This window comes from Argopecten irradians, chromosome 3 (genome assembly GCF_041381155.1).
Source record: "Argopecten irradians isolate NY chromosome 3, Ai_NY, whole genome shotgun sequence".
Lineage (NCBI taxonomy): Eukaryota > Metazoa > Mollusca > Bivalvia > Pectinida > Pectinidae > Argopecten > Argopecten irradians.
In genome coordinates this window covers 65324725-65344648 of record NC_091136.1, presented here as the reverse complement: position 1 = coordinate 65344648, position 19924 = coordinate 65324725, and the positions used below count along the sequence as shown (strand labels likewise).

At 43.3% G+C, this 19924-nt stretch overlaps 1 long non-coding RNA gene across 1 annotated transcript; it reads left to right on the top strand.

Annotated features, from left to right (window-relative positions):
• Nucleotides 1-17: 17 nt before the first annotated feature.
• Nucleotides 18-17977, top strand: LOC138319368 (uncharacterized). Its single transcript, XR_011208005.1, has 3 exons — nt 18-100; nt 527-791; nt 17898-17977. It is a non-coding gene; the product is annotated as an uncharacterized lncRNA (long non-coding RNA).
• Nucleotides 17978-19924: the final 1947 nt, after the last annotated feature.

Here is a 19924-nt window from a genome sequence, read left to right as displayed (position 1 = left end):
CTATTTTTAGAACGGGATCACGTGATTATTAGTACACACTACACAACCGATGTCACTAGACCTACTGCCGATAGTCAGGTGGTAATTGCCACAACAGAAAGTAAGTTTTCAAATCAATGAAAGATTTTTTTTTTTAAATATATGAGTATATTTTGCATATTAAAAACTTTTTAGCTTTGTTTGTGTTGTTACAAAAGTTAGATTTAGCTTTTGCAGCATAACATTAGGCATTGGTGCTCTAAAAGTTATTTAGGTTATATATCTAATCATATGATGAAGCTGTTATTCACTGAGTTAAATAATTTACACCTCTAAGTCTACACGAACCATGTATTAGTCTACATATCTAAATACAGCAAATCACTGTTTTTAACCTTTGTCAATATGTGTATTGTACAAAGTATTTGTTTAAAAAGTAGCATCTAAATGCTGAGTCATACATGTATTAAGAAAATACAAGATAAATTATTAATGTACATGTATGTTTATTGGACAATGTATGTGTGTATATAGCTTTATCTTTCAGACCTGTATGTTGACATCTAACTTGTGAAGATGAAGAATGACAGACTTGGATTAGTTAATTCTGTTGATGGTGATACAGAGTTTTCAATGAACAAAAAGAAATGCACTGGTCAATGCATCAGTGCAGCATTCATATGCATCGGTGTGATTGTGATGGTCACCATGGGAGTCCTCATGTACTTCACTTCTTGTAATGAAATAACCAAAGTTGTTCCTACACAGACTCCGACTCTGATGCCTCCTCCTCGCTGCACAGATCCCTGTGTGTAAGTATAGCCCCTCTCAATCATTAACCCCTAATCTCTACCAACAAAACGGGCCAAACCCCACCTATGCACCCCACCCCCATTGCACCCCCATCCCCCCAACACCCAACCCTCCAATAGCATACCAGCTCTGACTCTGGCACCTCCTTACTACTGTATAAACCTTGTGTGTAAGTATAAAGTGAGTTCCCCACTCCCCTTCGCTGTACAGACCCCTGTGTGTATATATAAGTATAAAGTAAGTTCCCCATTCCCCATCACTGTACAGACCCCTGAGTGTAAGTATATCTCCCCACTCCCCTTTGCTGTTCAGACCCCTGTGTGTAAGTATAAAGTATAAGCTCCCCACTCCCCTTTGCTGTTCAGACCAACCGGTGTAAGTATAAAGTATATTTAGCCCCCACTCACCCTTCGCTGTACAGACCCCCCTGGTATGTGTGTAAATATAAAGTAAGCTCTCCACTCCCCTTTGCTGTACAGACCCCTGTGTGTAAGTATATTTAGCCCCACCTCCCTTTGTTGTTCAGACCCCCCAGTGTAAGTATTAAGTATATTTAGTCCCCACTCCCCTTAGCTGTACAGACCCCTGTGTGTAAGTATAAGTATATTTAGCCCCACTCCCCTTAGCTGTACAGACCCCTGTGTGTAAGTATAAGTATATTTAGTCCCCACTCACCCTTCGCTGTAGAGACCCCCCGGTGTAAGTATAAAGTAAGCGTAAGTTCCCCACTTTCCTTGCTGTACAGACTTTCTTTGACTTCACTATACATTACATACAAAGAAAAAATTGATTGATCTATCATTTTTTTTTTTTTTTTTTATCAAAATGGTTTTAATCTTGATTTAAAAATTTTTTAATTGGCATGAGGTACAGACTTTGAGTAGGTGGAACCTAAAACATCCTACAGACCCCACAACACCTATAGATCTATATGTAAATTTATGTGTAGATTTTAGAAAAGGAAAGGATTTGTTACATGTAGATTGGTAATGTCGGGTGTGGTACATCACCTATCTTGCTGAATATGTTTCATGTCAATACAGATGTATCTATATCACCTGTAAATATTTACCTATAGTTTATCTATAACTATGCAGAAATATGCCATCTCGGAGAAGACCATAAGGTCATTGTTCTAAAAATGTATATAACCTTAAAAAAGCTTTAAATAGGGAAATAAAATCATATGTACAAATTATTGGTTTGTCATGAAACCTCTGCAGACACAATTGGTCTTTTAACTCCATATCATAACAATTATTGGGATCACTGAAATCACCAGTAGAGTTTGTACTGTACGAACCTTCACACCGGGAAGCTGATTACTGATCTGACTGACAGATATGTACCTTTACATATAAACGAACACAACCTAGGTACTATTGGAATATATTTCATTATGTACCTTCACATATAAACGAACACAACCTAGGTACTATTGGAATATATCTCATTATGTACCTGTATACATATAAACGAACACAACCTAGGTACTATTGGAATATATCTCATTATGTACCTGTACATATAAACGAACACAACCTAGGTACTATTGGAATATATCTCATTATGTACCTGTACATATAAACGAACACAACCTAGGTACTATTGGAATATATCTCATTATGTACCTGTACATATAAACGAACACAACCTAGGTACTATTGGAATATATCTCATTATGTACCTGTACATATAAACGAACACAACCTAGGTACTATTGGAATATATCTCATTATGTACCTGTATACATATAAACAAACACAACCTAGGTACTATTGGAATATATCTCATTATGTACCTTCACATATAAACGAACACAACCTAGGTACTATTGGAATATATCTCATTATGTACCTGTACATATAAAGGTACTATTGGAATATATCTCATTATGTACCTGTACATATAAACGAACACAACCTAGGTACTATTGGAATATATCTCATTATGTACCTGTACATATAAACGAACACAACCTAGGTACTATTGGAATCTCATTTATATGTAAATATAAAGATGTAGGCAAGTTTACATACTATGTAATACTTTAAGTATGAAGGTATCATTGCCTCAGTCTGACCAAACTTTAGCTTGTATGATGACTGCTATGTTACAGATGTATTTGTTTATGTCTGTCCTTCATTTGTCTGTCTGTCTATCCTTCCACATACACTAAGGTCTCTAACCTTGTCCCAGCTCTACTGTTTTCCTGATATTGAATATCTAGCCCATTCCTAATGACAAATTCCCTAATCTTTTCCCAATCACTGTTTAAAGTTCCCATTTGATAACTTAATCTAATTAACTAAATTGATCAGAATTGTTCTCTGCTGAGGAATATTAATTTATCTTTATCAGATTGTACCTGAGTTGTTATGTCATTGTTATGCTATCACAATCTTTATACATGACATGGTGTCAGGTTAAACAAATGAAGATAATTACACTTTCAATTCCTGAATTAGCATTTTTATGTTGTAGTAATTGGTTTTGTGTTAATGAGAGGTTTAGGTTCAGAAAGTGAAGGTAAAACGTTCACATATTGGCATGTAAATAGGACTTTCAAACATTGATACAAATGCTTGATTCACAAAACATTTGTTTGTTTTCTTCATCTTGCAATTTCTATGACTTCAATACGTCATTTATGTACATGAGATTAAGCTATGTACAAATAATTGTGAAGTTGCGGAGTCAGGACACCTTAGATTGCTCTCGGACTTTGAACAACACTTGAGTCTCTGTTAATTCAAGTGCAAGGCTTAACATACTAGATATTTTTAATCTCAAGTTCCCCTTGACATCAACATAAGTAAATACATGTACATAATGTGAGTTAACTGTACATTTAGATTGATCAGTTGACATACTCTCAATAAAAATCAAACTCATTTGTACAATACTATCAAGTATCTTTTTAGGTCATCTGACCCGTAGGGTCAACATGACCTATTGTCAGCGTGCACCGTCCGTCGTCGTTTTGCACAAACCTTCTAAGTCATAAGGCCAATCAAAATTGTGAATAATATGGTTCCCCCCCAGGGGACTGTGGGAGGGGCCAAAAGGGGTAAAATTAACTAAAATTTCAAAAATCTTCTTCTTCACTCACAGATATGGTAGAATCAAATACTCTTGATAGATAGAAAGATATTAAGATCCTTTACAAAAATTGTGAATTGTAATGGGGGAAATTTTGGTAATTCTTGAAAACACTAATAGTCCAAATGTTTTCAATGGATTTTAACCAAATTTGGTCAGAAACATTCTTAGCGAAAGGGGAACAGATTTTGTATAAATGGTTACTCTGACCCCTTGGGACCTGAGGGGCAGGCGCAATAGGGGAAATAGAGGAAAATTCCTTCAAAACGTTACTAGTCATAAAGTTCTTATTGGATTTTGATCAAATTTGGTCAGAAACATCCTAAGGGGAAGGGAAACAGATTTTGTATAAATGGTGACTCTGATCCCCCTGGGACAGGAGGGTCAGGGCCAAATAGGAGAATTTTTGGTAATTCTTTGAAACGCTACTAGTTCCCATTGGTTTTTTACCAAATTTGGTCAGAAACATCCTTTGGGGAAATATGAACAGATTTTGTATACATGATGACTCTGATCCCCCTGGGGCAGGAGGGACGGGCCCAATAAAGGAAATAGAGGAAAATTCCTTGAAAAGGACTTGTCATTAAGTTTCAAAAGAATTTCAACCAGATTTGGTCTAAAATATCTTTATGGGAAGGGGAACAGATTTTGTATAAATGGTTACTCTGACCCTCCAGGGGCAGGAGGGGCGGGGCCCAATAGGGGAAAATTCCTTCAAAATGCTACTAGTCTTAAAGATCTTATTGGTTTTTGACCAAATTTGGTCAGAAACATCTTTCGGGAAATGTGAACAGATTTTGTATTAATGATGGCTCTGTCACCTACCACCAATGGGGGCAGGGCCAAATATGGTCAAAATGACTTAAAATTTCAAAAAATTGTCTTCTGAGTTTAGATGGAAGCAAATAATGTTCCTAGATTCAAAAGTCAAATTTATAAAATCATTGACTGACTTCAAGGGCCAGTATATTAGTGTATATTAGTGTCTTTGTGTCATTCTAAATGAACTCAGGTGACCGTTACGGCCCATGGGCCTCTATATAACCTTTAAAACTTCTAACACTCTACCTACTCTGTTACAGTATAACTTTGGTAGAGAGTATCCCAGAGAACCTGACCTACAGACTCCCCATCTCACCCCTCTACCTACTCTGTTACAGTATAACTTTGGTAGAGAGTATCCCAGAGAACCTGACCTACCCTACGGACTCTCCATCTCACCCTTCTACCTACTGTGTTACAGTATAACTTTGGTAGAGAGTATCCCAGAGAACCTGACCTACAGACCCCCCATCTCACCCCTCTACCTACTCTGTTACAGTATAACTTTGGTAGAGAGTATCCCAGAGAACCTACCCTACAGACTCTCCCCATCTCACCCCTCTTCCTACTCTGTTACAGTATAACTTTGGTAGAGAGTATCCCAGAGAACCTGACCTACAGACTCTCCCCATCTCACCCCTCTTCCTACTCTGACACAGTATAACTTTGGTAGAGAGTATCCCAGAGAACCTGACCTACAGACTCTCCATCTCACCCCTCTACCTACTCTGTTACAGTATAACTTTGGTAGAGAGTATCCCAGAGAACCTGACCTACAGACTCTCTATCTCACCCCTCTACCTACTCTGTTACAGTATAACTTTGGTAGAGAGTATCCCAGAGAACCTGACCTACAGACTCTCCATCTCACCCCTCTACCTACTCTGTTACAGTATAACTTTGGTAGAGAGTATCCCAGAGAACCTGACCTACAGACTCTCTATCTCACCCCTCTACCTACTCTGTCACAGTATAACTTTGGTAGAGAGTATCCCAGAGTACCTGACCTACCCTACAGACTCTCCATCTCACCCCTCTACCTACACTGTTACAGTATAACTTTGGTAGAGAGTATCCCACAGAACCTGACCTGCAGACTCCCCATCTCACCCCTCTACCTACTGCGTTACAGTATAACTTTGGTAGAGAGTATCCCAGAGGGACCTAACCTACAGACTCTCCATCTCACTCCTCTAGCTACTCTGTTACAGTATAACTTTGGTATAGAGTATCCCAGAGGGCCTAACCTACGATACTCTCCATCTCACCCCTCTACCTACTGTGTTACAGTGTATAACTTTGGTAGAGAGTATCCCAGAGAACCTGACCTACAGACTCTCCATCTCACCCCTCTACCTACTGTGTTACAGTATAACTTTGGTAGAGAGTATCCCAGAGAACCTGACCTACAGACTCTCCATCTCACCCCTCTACCTACTGTGTTACAGTATAACTTTGGTAGAGAGTATCCCAGAGAACCTGACCTACAGACTCCCCCTCTCACCCCTCTACCTACTCTGTTTACAGTATAACTTTAGTAGAGAGTATCCCAGAGAACCTGACCTACAGACTCTCCATCTCACCCCTCTACCTACTGTGTTACAGTATAACTTTGGTAGAGAGTATCCCACAGAACCTGACCTGCAGACTCCCCATCTCACCCCTCTACCTACTGCGTTACAGTATAACTTTGGTAGAGAGTATCCCAGAGAACCCGACCTACAGACTCTCCATCTCACCCCTCTACCTACTGTGTTACAGTATAAACTTTGGTAGAGAGTATCCCAGAGAACCTGACCTACAGACTCCCCATCTCACCCCTCTACCTACTGTGTTACAGTATAACTTTGGTAGAGAGTATCCCAGAGAACCTGACCTACAGACTCTCCATCTCACCCCTCTACCTACTGTGTTACAGTATAACTTTGGTAGAGAGTATCCAGAGAAACCTGACCTACAGACTCTCCATCTCACCCCTCTACCTACTGTGTTACAGTATAACTTTGGTAGAGAGTATCCCAGAGAACCTGACCTACAGACTCCCCATCTCACCCTCTACCTACTGTGTTACAGTATAACTTTGGTAGAGAGTATCCCAGAGAACCTGACCTACAGACTCTCCATCTCACCCCTCTACCTACTGTGTTACAGTATAACTTTGGTAGAGAGTATCCCAGAGACTGACCTACCCTACAGACTCTCCATCTCACCCCTCTACCTACTGTGTTACAGTATAACTTTGGTAGAGAGTATCCCAGAGAACCTGACCTACAGACTCTCTATCTCACCCCTCTACCTACTGTGTTACAGTATAACTTTGGTAGAGAGTATCCCAGAGAACCTGACCTACAGACTCTACATCTCACCCTCTACCTACTCTGTTACGGTATAACTTTGGTAGAGAGTATCCCAGAGAACCTGACCTACAGACTCTCCATCTCACCCCTCTACCTACTCTGTTACAGTATAACTTTGGTAGAGAGTATCCCAGAGAACCTGACCTACAGACTCTCCATCTCACCCCTCTACCTACTCTGTTACAGTATAACTTTGGATGAGAGTATCCCAGAGAACCTGCCCTACACTACAGACTGCCAATCTCACCCCTCTACCTACTCAGTTACGGTATACCTTTGGTAGAGAGTATTCCCAGAGAACCTACCCTACAGACTCCCCATCTCACCCCTCTACCTACTCTGTTACAGTATAACTTTGGTAGAGAGTATCCCAGAGAACCTGACCTACAGACTCTCCATCTCACCCCTCTACCTACTGTGTTACAGTATAACTTTGGTAGAGAGTATCCCAGAGAACCTGACCTACCCTACAGACTCTCCATCTCACCCCTCTACCTACTGTGTTACAGTATAACTTTGGTAGAGAGTATCCCAGAGAACCTGACCTACAGACTCCCCATCTCACCCCTCTACCTACTGCGTTACAGTATAACTTTGGTAGAGAGTATCCCAGAGAACCTGACCTACAGACTCTCCATCTCACCCCTCTACCTACTGTGTTACAGTATAACTTTAGTAGAGAGTATCCCAGAGAACCTACCCTACAGACTCTCCCCATCTCACCCCTCTACCTACTCTGTTACAGTATAACTTTGGTAGAGAGTATCCCACAGAACCTGACCTACAGACTCCCCATCTCACCCCTCTACCTACTGCGTTACAGTATAACTTTGGTAGAGAGTATCCCAGAGAACCCGACCTACAGACTCTCCATCTCACCCCTCTACCTACTGTGTTACAGTATAACTTTGGTAGAGAGTATCCCAGAGAACCTGACCTACAGACTCCCCATCTCACCCCTCTACCTACTGTGTTACAGTATAACTTTGGTAGAGAGTATCCCAGAGAACCTGCCCTACACTACAGACTGCCCATCTCACCCCTCTACCTACTCTGTTACAGTATAACTTTGGTAGAGAGTATCCCAGAGAACCTGACCTACCCTACAGACTCTCCATCTCACCCCTCTACCTACTGTGTTACAGTATAACTTTGGTAGAGAGTATCCCAGAGAACCTGACCTGCAGACTCCCCATCTCACCCCTCTACCTACTGTGTTACAGTATAACTTTGGTAGAGAGTAGTATCCCAGAGAACCTGACCTACAGACTCTCCATCTCTCCCTCTACCTACTCTGTTACAGTATAACTTTGGTAGAGAGTATCCCAGAGGACCTGACCTACAGACTCTCCATCTCACCCCTCTACCTACTCTGTTACAGTATAACTTTGGTAGAGAGTATCCCAGAGAACCTGCCCTACCCTACAGACTCTCCATCTCACCCCTCTACCTACTCTGTTACAGTATAACTTTGGAAGAGAGTATCCCAGAGAACCTGACCTACAGACTCTCCATCTCACCCCTCTACCTACTCTGTTACAGTATAACTTTTGATGAGAGTATCCCAGAGAACCTGCCCTACACTACAGACTCCCATCTCACCCCTCTACCTACTCTGTTACAGTATAACTTTGGTAGAGAGTATCCCAGAGAACCTGACCTACCCTACAGACTCTCCATCTCACCCCTCTACCTACTGTGTTACAGTATAACTTTGGTAGAGAGTATCCCAGAGAACCTGACCTACCCTACAGACTCTCCATCTCACCCCTCTACCTACTGTGTTACAGTATAACTTTGGTAGAGAGTATCCCACTGAACCTACCTTACAGACTCTCCATCTCACCCCTCTACCTACTGTGTTACAGTATAACTTTGGTAGAGAGTATCCCAGAGAACCTGACCTATACAGACTCTCCATCTCACCCCTCTACCTACTCTGTTACAGTATAACTTTGGTAGAGAGTATCCCAGAGAACCTGACCTACAGACTCTCCATCTCACCCCCTCTACCTACTCTGTTACAGTATAACTTTTGGTAGAGAGTATCCCAGAGAACCTGACCTGCAGACTCTCCATCTCACCCCTCTACCTACTGTGTTACAGTATAACTTTGGTAGAGAGTATCCCAGAGAACCTGACCTGCAGACTCTCCATCTCACCCCTCTACCTACTGTGTTACAGTATAACTTTGGTAGAGAGTATCCCACTGAACCTACCTTACAGACTCTCCATCTCACCCCTCTACCTACTCTGTTACAGTATAACTTTGGTAGAGAGTATCCCAGAGAACCTGACCTTACAGACTCTCCATCTCACCCCTCTACCTACTGTGTTACAGTATAACTTTGGTAGAGAGTATCCCACTGAACCTACCTTACAGACTCTCCATCTCACCCCTCTACCTACTCTGTTACAGTATAACTTTGGTAGAGAGTATCCCAGAGAACCTGACCTACAGACTCCCCATCTCACCCTTCTACCTACTGTGTTACAGTATAACTTTGGTAGAGAGTATCCCAGAGAACCTGACCTACAGACTCTCCATCTCACCCCTCTACCTACTCTGTTACAGTATAACTTTGGTAGAGAGTATCCCAGAGAACCTGACCTACAGACTCCCCATCTCACCCCTCTACCTACTGTGTTACAGTATAACTTTGGTAGAGAGTATCCCAGAGAACCTGACCTACCCTACAGACTCTCCATCTCACCCCTCTACCTACTGTGTTACAGTATAACTTTGGTAGAGAGTATCCCAGAGAACCTGACCTGCAGACTCCCCATCTCACCCCTCTACCTACTGTGTTACAGTATAACTTTGGTAGAGAGTATCCCAGAGAACCTGACCTACAGACTCCCCATCTCACCCTTCTACCTACTGTGTTACAGTATAACTTTAGAAGAGAGTATCCCAGAGAACCTGACCTACAGACTCCCCATCTCACCCCTCTACCTACTCTGTTACAGTATAACTTTGGTAGAGAGTATCCCAGAGAACCTGACCTACAGACTCCCCATCTCACCCCTCTACCTACTCTGTTACAGTATAACTTTGGTAGAGAGTATCCCAGAGAACCTGACCTACAGACTCCCCATCTCACCCCTCTACCTACTGTGTTACAGTATAACTTTGGTAGAGAGTATCCCAGAGAACCTGACCTACAGACTCCCCATCTCACCCCTCTACCTACTCTGTTACAGTATAACTTTGGTAGAGAGTATCCCAGAGAACCTGACCTACAGACTCCCCATCTCACCCTTCTACCTACTGTGTTACAGTATAACTTTAGAAGAGAGTATCCCAGAGAACCTACCCTACAGACTCTCCCCATCTCACCCCTCTTCCTACTCTGTTACAGTATAACTTTGGTAGAGAGTATCCCAGAGAACCTACCTTACAGACTCTCCCCATCTCACCCCTCTACCTACTCTGTTACAGTATAACTTTGGTAGAGAGTATCCCAGAGAACCTGACCTACAGACTCCCCATCTCACCCCTCTACCTACTCTGTTACAGTATAACTTTGGTAGAGAGTATCCCAGAGAACCTGACCTGCAGACTCTCCATCTCACCCCTCTACCTACTGTGTTACAGTATAACTTTGGTAGAGAGTATCCCAGAGAACCTGACCTGCAGACTCTCCATCTCACCCTTCTACCTACTGTGTTACAGTATAACTTTGGTAGAGAGTATCCCAGAGAACCTGACCTACAGACTCTCCATCTCACCCCTCTACCTACTCTGTTACAGTATAACTTTGGTAGAGAGTATCCCAGAGAACCTGACCTACAGACTCTCCATCTCACCCCTCTACCTACTGTGTTACAGTATAACTTTGGTAGAGAGTATCCCAGAGAACCTGACCTACAGACTCCCCATCTCACCCCTCTACCTACTCTGTTACAGTATAACTTTGGTAGAGAGTATCCCAGAGAACCTGACCTGCAGACTCCCCATCTCACCCCTCTACCTACTGTGTTACAGTATAACTTTGGTAGAGAGTATCCCAGAGAACCTGACCTACAGACTCTCCATCTCACCCCTCTACCTACTGTGTTACAGTATAACTTTGGTAGAGAGTATCCCAGAGAACCTGACCTACAGACTCTCCATCTCACCCCTCTACCTACTGTGTTACAGTATAACTTTGGTAGAGAGTATCCCAGAGAACCTGACCTACAGACTCCCCATCTCACCCCTCTACCTACTCTGTTACAGTATAACTTTTGGTAGAAGAGTAGAGTATCCCAGAGAACCTGACCTACAGACTCTCCCCATCTCACCCCCTCTACCTACTGTGTTACAGTATAACTTTGGTAGAGAGTATCCCAGAGAACCTGACCTACAGACTCCCCATCTCACCCCTCTACCTACTCTGTTACAGTATAACTTTGGTAGAGAGTATCCCAGAGAACCTGACCTACAGACTCCCCATCTCACCCCTCTACCTACTGTGTTACAGTATAACTTTAGTAGAGAGTATCCCAGAGAACCCGACCTACAGACTCCCCATCTCACCCCTCTACCTACTCTGTTACAGTATAACTTTGGTAGAGAGTATCCCAGAGGACCTGACCTACAGACTCTCCATCTCACCCCTCTACCTACTCTGTTACAGTATAACTTTGGTAGAGAGTATCCCCAGAGAACCTGACCTACAGACTCCCCATCTCACCCCTCTCTACCTACTGTGTTACAGTATAACTTTAGGTAGAGAGTATCCCAGAGAACCTGACCTACAGACTCCCCATCTCACCCCTCTACCTACTGTGTTACAGTATAACTTTGGTAGAGAGTATCCCAGAGAACCTGACCTACAGACTCTCCATCTCACACCTTTACCTACTGTGTTACAGTATAACTTTAGTAGAGAGTATCCCAGAGAACCTGACCTACAGACTCCCCATCTCACCCCTCTACCTACTCTGTTACAGTATAACTTTGGTAGAGAGAGTATCCCAGAGAACCTGACCTACAGACTCCCCATCTCACCCCTCTACCTACTCTGTTACAGTATAACTTTAGTAGAGAGTATCCCAGAGAACCTGACCTACAGACTCTCCATCTCACCCCTCTACCTACTCTGTTACAGTATAACTTTGGTAGAGAGTATCCCAGAGAACCTGACCTACAGACTCTCCATCTCACCCCTCTACCTACTGTGTTACAGTATAACTTTGGTAGAGAGAGTATCCCAGAGAACCTGACCTACAGACTCCCCATCTCACCCCTCTACCTACTCTGTTACAGTATAACTTTGGTAGAGAGTATCCCAGAGAACCTGACCTACAGACTCTCCATCTCCCCATCTCACCCCTCTACCTACTGTGTTACAGTATAACTTTGGTAGAGAGTATCCCAGAGAACCTGACCTACAGACTCTCCATCTCACCCCTCTACCTACTGTGTTACAGTATAACTTTGGTAGAGAGTATCCCAGAGAACCTGACCTACAGACTCTCCATCTCACCCCTCTACCTACTCTGTTACAGTATAACTTTAGTAGAGAGTATCCCAGAGAACCTGACCTACAGACTCTCCATCTCACCCCTCTACCTACTCTGTTACAGTATAACTTTGGTAGAGAGTATCCCAGAGAACCTGACCTACAGACTCTCCATCTCACCCCTCTACCTACTCTGTTACAGTATAACTTTGGTAGAGAGTATCCCAGAGAACCTGACCTACAGACTCTCCATCTCACCCCTCTACCTACTGTGTTACAGTATAACTTTGGTAGAGAGTATCCCAGAGAACCTGACCTGCAGACTCTCCATCTCACCCCTTTACCTACTGTGTTACAGTATAACTTTGGTAGAGAGTATCCCACTGAACCTACCTTACAGACTCTCCATCTCACCCCTCTACCTACTCTGTTACAGTATAACTTTGGTAGAGAGTATCCCAGAGAACCTGACCTACAGACTCCCCATCTCACCCCTCTACCTACTGTGTTACAGTATAACTTTGGTAGAGAGTATCCCAGAGAACCTGACCTACAGACTCCCCATCTCACCCTCCTCTACCTACTGTGTTACAGTATAACTTTGGTATGAGAGTATCCCAGAGAACCTGACCTACAGACTCCCCATCTCACCCCTCTACCTACTCTGTTACAGTATAACTTTAGTAGAGAGTATCCCAGAGAACCTGACCTACAGACTCTCCATCTCACCCCTCTACCTACTGTGTTACAGTATAACTTTAGTAGAGAGTATCCCAGAGAACCTGACCTGCAGACTCCCCATCTCACCCCTCTACCTACTGTGTTACAGTATAACTTTGGTAGAGAGTATCCCAGAGAACCTGACCTACAGACTCCCCATCTCACCCCTCTACCTACTGTGTTACAGTATAACTTTGGTAGAGAGTATCCCAGAGAACCTGACCTACAGACTCCCCATCTCACCCCTCTACCTACTCTGTTACAGTATAACTTTGGTAGAGAGTATCCCAGAGAACCTGACCTACAGACTCTCCATCTCACCCCTCTACCTACTGTGTTACAGTATAACTTTGGTAGAGAGTATCCCACTGAACCTACCTTACAGACTCTCCATCTCACCCCTCTACCTACTCTGTTACAGTATAACTTTGGTAGAGAGTATCCCAGAGAACCTGACCTACAGACTCTCCATCTCACCCCTCTACCTACTGTGTTACAGTATAACTTTGGTAGAGAGTATCCCAGAGAACCTGACCTGCAGACTCTCCATCTCACCCCTCTACCTACTCTGTTACAGTATAACTTTGGTAGAGAGTATCCCACTGAACCTGACCTGCAGACTCTCCATCTCACCCCTCTATAACTACTGTGTTACAGTATAACTTTGGTAGGGAGTATCCCAGAGAACCTGACCTACAGACTCTCCATCTCACCCCTCTACCTACTGTGTTACAGTATAACTTTGGTAGAGAGTATCCCAGAGAACCTGACCTACAGACTCCCCATCTCACCCTTCTACCTACTGTGTTACAGTATAACTTTGGTAGAGAGTATCCCAGAGAACCTGACCTACAGACTCTCCATCTCACCCCTCTACCTACTGTGTTACAGTATAACTTTGTAGAGAGAGAGACCTATCCCATCTCACCCTCACTGAGAGAATTCCGACCTGACCTACAGACTCCCCATCTCACCCTCTACCTACTGTGTTACAGTATAACTTTGGTAGAGAGTATCCCAGAGAACCTGACCTACAGACTCTCCATCTCACCCCTCTACCTACTGTGTTACAGTATAACTTTGGTAGAGAGTATCCCAGAGAACCTGACCTACCCTACAGACTCTCCATCTCACCCCTCTACCTACTGTGTTACAGTATAACTTTAGTAGAGAGTATCCCAGAGAACCTGACCTACAGACTCTCCATCTCACCCCTCTACCTACTGTGTTACAGTATAACTTTGGTAGAGAGTATCCCAGAGAACCTGACCTACAGACTCCCCATCTCACCCCTCTACCTACTGTGTTACAGTATAACTTTGGTAGAGAGTATCCCAGAGAACCTGACCTACAGACTCCCCATCTCACCCCTCTACCTACTCTGTTTACAGTATAACTTTGGTAGAGAGTATCCCAGAGAACCTGACCTACAGACTCTCCATCTCACCCCTCTACCTACTGTGTTACAGTATAACTTTGGTAGAGAGTATCCCAGAGAACCTGACCTACAGACTCTCCCCATCTCACCCCTCTACCTACTGTGTTACAGTATAACTTTGGTAGAGAGTATCCCAGAGAACCTGACCTACAGACTCTCCATCTCACCCCTCTACCTACTCTGTTACAGTATAACTTTGGTAGAGAGTATCCCAGAGAACCTGACCTACAGACTCTCCCCATCTCACCCCTCTACCTACTCTGTTACAGTATAACTTTGGTAGAGAGTATCCCAGAGAACCTGACCTACAGACTCCCCATCTCACCCCTCTACCTACTGTGTTACAGTATAACTTTGGTAGAGAGTATCCCAGAGAACCTGACCTACAGACTCTCCATCTCACCCCTCTACCTACTCTGTTTACAGTATAACTTTGGTAGAGAGTATCCCAGAGAACCTGACCTACAGACTCTCCATCTCACCCCTCTACCTACTCTGTTACAGTATAACTTTGGTAGAGAGTATCCCAGAGAACCTGACCTACCCTACAGACTCTCCATCTCACCCCTCTACCTACTGTGTTACAGTATAACTTTGGTAGAGAGTATCCCAGAGAACCTGACCTACAGACTCCCCATCTCACCCCTCTACCTACTGTGTTACAGTATAACTTTGGTAGAGAGTATCCCAGAGAACCTGACCTACAGACTCCCCATCTCACCCCTCTACCTACTGTGTTACAGTATAACTTTGGTAGAGAGTATCCCAGAGAACCTGACCTACCCTACAGACTCTCCATCTCACCCCTCTACCTACTGTGTTACAGTATAACTTTGGTAGAGAGTATCCCAGAGAACCTGACCTACAGACTCCCCATCTCACCCCTCTACCTACTCTGTTACAGTATAACTTTGGTAGAGAGTATCCCAGAGAACCTGACCTACAGACTCTCCATCTCACCCCTCTACCTACTGTGTTACAGTATAACTTTGGTAGAGAGTATCCCAGAGAACCTGACCTACAGACTCTCCATCTCACCCCTCTACCTACTGTGTTACAGTATAACTTTGGTAGAGAGTATCCCAGAGAACCTGACCTACAGACTCCCCATCTCACCCCTCTACCTACTGTGTTACAGTATAACTTTGGTAGAGAGTATCCCAGAGAACCTGACCTACAGACTCCCCATCTCACCCCTCTACCTACTGTGTTACAGTATAACTTTGGTAGAGAGTATCCCAGAGAACCTGCCCTACCCTACAGACTCTCCATCTCACCCCTCTACCTACTGTGTTACAGTATAACTTTGGTAGAGAGTATCCCAGAGAACCTGCCCTACCCTACAGACTCTCCATCTCACCCCTCTACCTACTGTGTTACAGTATAACTTTGGTAGAGAGTATCCCAGAGAACCTGACCTACAGACTCCCCATCTCACCCCTCTACCTACTTTAGTTACAGTATAACTTTGGTAGAGAGTATCCCAGAGGAAACAGACCCTACCCCTACAGACTCTCCCCCATCTCCACCCCTCTACCTACTGTGTTACAGTATAACTTTGGTAGAGAGTATCCCAGAGAACCTGACCTGCAGACTCTCCATCTCACCCCTCTACCTACTCTGTTACAGTATAACTTTGGTAGAGAGTATTCCAGAGAACCTGACCTACAGACTCCCCATCTCACCCTTCTACCTACTGTGTTACAGTATAACTTTGGTAGAGAGTATCCCAGAGAACCTACCCTACAGACTCTCCATCTCACCCCTCTACCTACTCTGTTACAGTATAACTTTGGTAGAGAGTATCCCAGAGAACCTGACCTACAGACTCTCCATCTCACCCCTCTACCTACTGTGTTACAGTATAACTTTGGTAGAGAGTATCCCAGAGAACCTGACCTACAGACTCCCCATCTCACCCCTCTACCTACTCTGTTACAGTATAACTTTGGTAGAGAGTATCCCAGAGAACCTACCCTACAGACTCTCCATCTCACCCCTCTACCTACTCTGTTACAGTATAACTTTGGTAGAGAGTATCCCAGAGAACCTACCTACAGACTCTCCATCTCACCCTCTACCTACTCTGTTACAGTATAACTTTGGTAGAGAGTATCCCAGAGAACCTGACCTACAGACTCCCCATCTCACCCCTCTACCTACTGTGTTACAGTATAACTTTGGTAGAGAGTATCCCAGAGAACCTGACCTACAGACTCTCCATCTCACCCCTCTACCTACTGTGTTACAGTATAACTTTAGTAGAGAGTATCCCACGAAAACCTGACCCTGCAGACACCCCATCTCACCCCTCTACCTACTGTGTTACAGTATAACTGTGTAGAGAGTATCCCAGAAGAACCTGACCTACCCTACAGACTCTCCATCTCACCCCTCTACCTACTCTGTTACAGTATAACTTTGGTAGAGAGTATCCCAGAGAACCTGACCTGCAGACTCCGCCATCTCACCCCTCTACCAACTCTGTTACAGTATAACTTTGGTAGAGAGTATCCCAGAGAACCTGACCTACAGACTCTCCATCTCACCCCTCTACCTACTGTGTTACAGTATAACTTTGGTAGAGAGTATCCCAGAGAACCTGACCTACAGACTCTCCATCTCACCCCTCTACCTACTCTGTTACAGTATAACTTTGGTAGAGAGTATCCCAGAGAACCTACCTTACAGACTCTCCATCTCACCCCTCTACCTACTCTGTTACAGTATAACTTTGGTAGAGAGTATCCCAGAGAACCTACCCTACAGACTCTCCATCTCACCCCTCTACCTACTGTGTTATAGTATAACTTTGGTAGAGATTATCACTTTGAGACCTACCCTACAGACTCTCCATCTCACCCTCTACCTACTGTGTTACAGTATAACTTTGGTAGAGAGTATCCCAGAGAACCTGACCTACAGACTCCCCATCTTCACTCCTCTACCTACCTACGTGTTACAGTATAACTTTTGGTAGAGAGTATCCCAGAGAACCTGACCTACTCTCAGACTACTCCGATCTCACCACCCCTCCTACCTACTGTGTTTACAGTATAACTTTGGTAGAGAGTATCCCAGAGAACCTGCCCTACCCTACAGACTCTCCATCTCACCCCTCTACCTACTCTGTTACAGTATAACTTTAAGTAGAGAGTATCCCAAGAACCTGACCTACAGACTCCCCATCTCACCCCTCTACCTACTCTGTTACAGTATAACTTTGGTAGAGAGTATCCCAGAGAACCTGACATACCCTACAGACTCTCCATCTCACCCCTCTACGTACTCAGTAGACTCATTGAACTTTGATGAAGATGGCCAGATATACAGATAGAGCACAACAACATCCTACTATTGGATATACTAAAAATAGACCCTGATAACACTTTGGTAGAGATATCTCAGAGTACCCAGGTAAACCCTACTAGTAGATATAGAATCGTACCACTGGACAAACTCCAGCTGGTAGACGTATAGATGTACCCTCGACAACTCCAGCTGGTAGATATAGATATACCCTCACACAAACTTCCAGCTGGTAGATATAGATATATACCCTCACTCAACTCCAGCTGGTAAGAGTATAAGTATGATATAGATGTACCTTAACAACTCCAGCTATATTAATAGATGTACCCTACTACAACTCCAGCTGGTAGATATAGATGTACCCTCACAACTCCAGCTAGTATTCATATAGATAAAATACCCTCACAACTCCTCACCAGCTAGAAGATATAGATATACCCTAACAACTCCAGTGGATAGATTTATAGATATACCCTAACAAACACCAGCTAGAAGATATAGATATACCCTATTGACAACATCCAGCTAGTAGTAGATATAGATATACCCTCACAACAACCAGCTAGTAGATATAGAAAAAAACCCTAACAACATCCAGCTGTAGATATAGATAAACCCTAACAAACTCCAGCTGGTAGATATAGATATACCCTAACCCTCATACATCAACTCCAGCTAGGTAGATATAGATATACCCCTCACAACTCCAGCTGGTATCGATATAGATATACCCTCACAACTCCAGCTAGTATATAGATTTGATTATAATACCCTAACAACTCCAGCTGGTAGATATAGATATACACTCACAACACCAGCTAGTAGATATAGATATACCCTAACAACTCCAGCTGGTAGATATAGATATACCCTCACAACATCAGCTGTTAGATATAGATATGCCCTCACAACTCCAGCTAGTAGATATAGATATACCCTCACAACTCCAGCTGGTAGATATAGATATACCCTCACAACACCAGCTGGTAGATATAGATATACCCTCACAAAACCAGCTAGTAGATATAGATATACCCTCACAACACCAGCTAGTAGATATAGAAAAACCCTAACAACTCCAGCTGATAGATATATATATACCCTCACAACATCAGCTGTTAGATATAGATATACCCTCACAACTCCAGCTAGTAGATATAGATATACCCTCACAACTCCAGCTAGTAGATATAGATATACCCTCACAACACCAGCTAGTAGATATAGATATACCCTCACAACTCCAGCTAGTAGATATAGATATACCCTCACAACACCAGCTAGTAGATATAGATATACCCTCACAACTCCAGCTGGTAGATATAGATATACCCTCACAACTCCAGCTGCTAGTAGATATAGATATACCCTCCACAACAACCAGCTAGTAGATATAGATATATATACCCACAACACCAGCTAGTAGATATAGATATACCCTCTAACAACTCCAGCTGGTCTATATATAGATATACCCTCACAACTCCAGCTAGTAGATATAGATAAACCCTAACAACTCCAGCTGGTAGATATAGATATACCCTCACAAATCCAGCTTGTAGATAAAGATATACCCTCACAACACCAGCTAGTAGATATAGATAGACCCATACACTCAAGCTGGTAGTATATATATGTCCTACAACGCCAGCTAGTAGATATAGATATACCCTCACAACTCCAGCTGGTGGATATAGATATACCCTCACAACTCCAGCTGTTAGATATAGATATACCCTCACAACACCAGCTAGTAGATATAGATATACACTAACAAATCCAGCTTGTAGATATAGATATACCCTCACAACATCAGCTGTTAGATATAGATATACCCTCACAACTCCAGCTGGTAGATATAGATATATCCCCTCACAACAACAGCAGCTAGATATAGATATAGATATACAACTCCAGCTACTCCAGCTAGA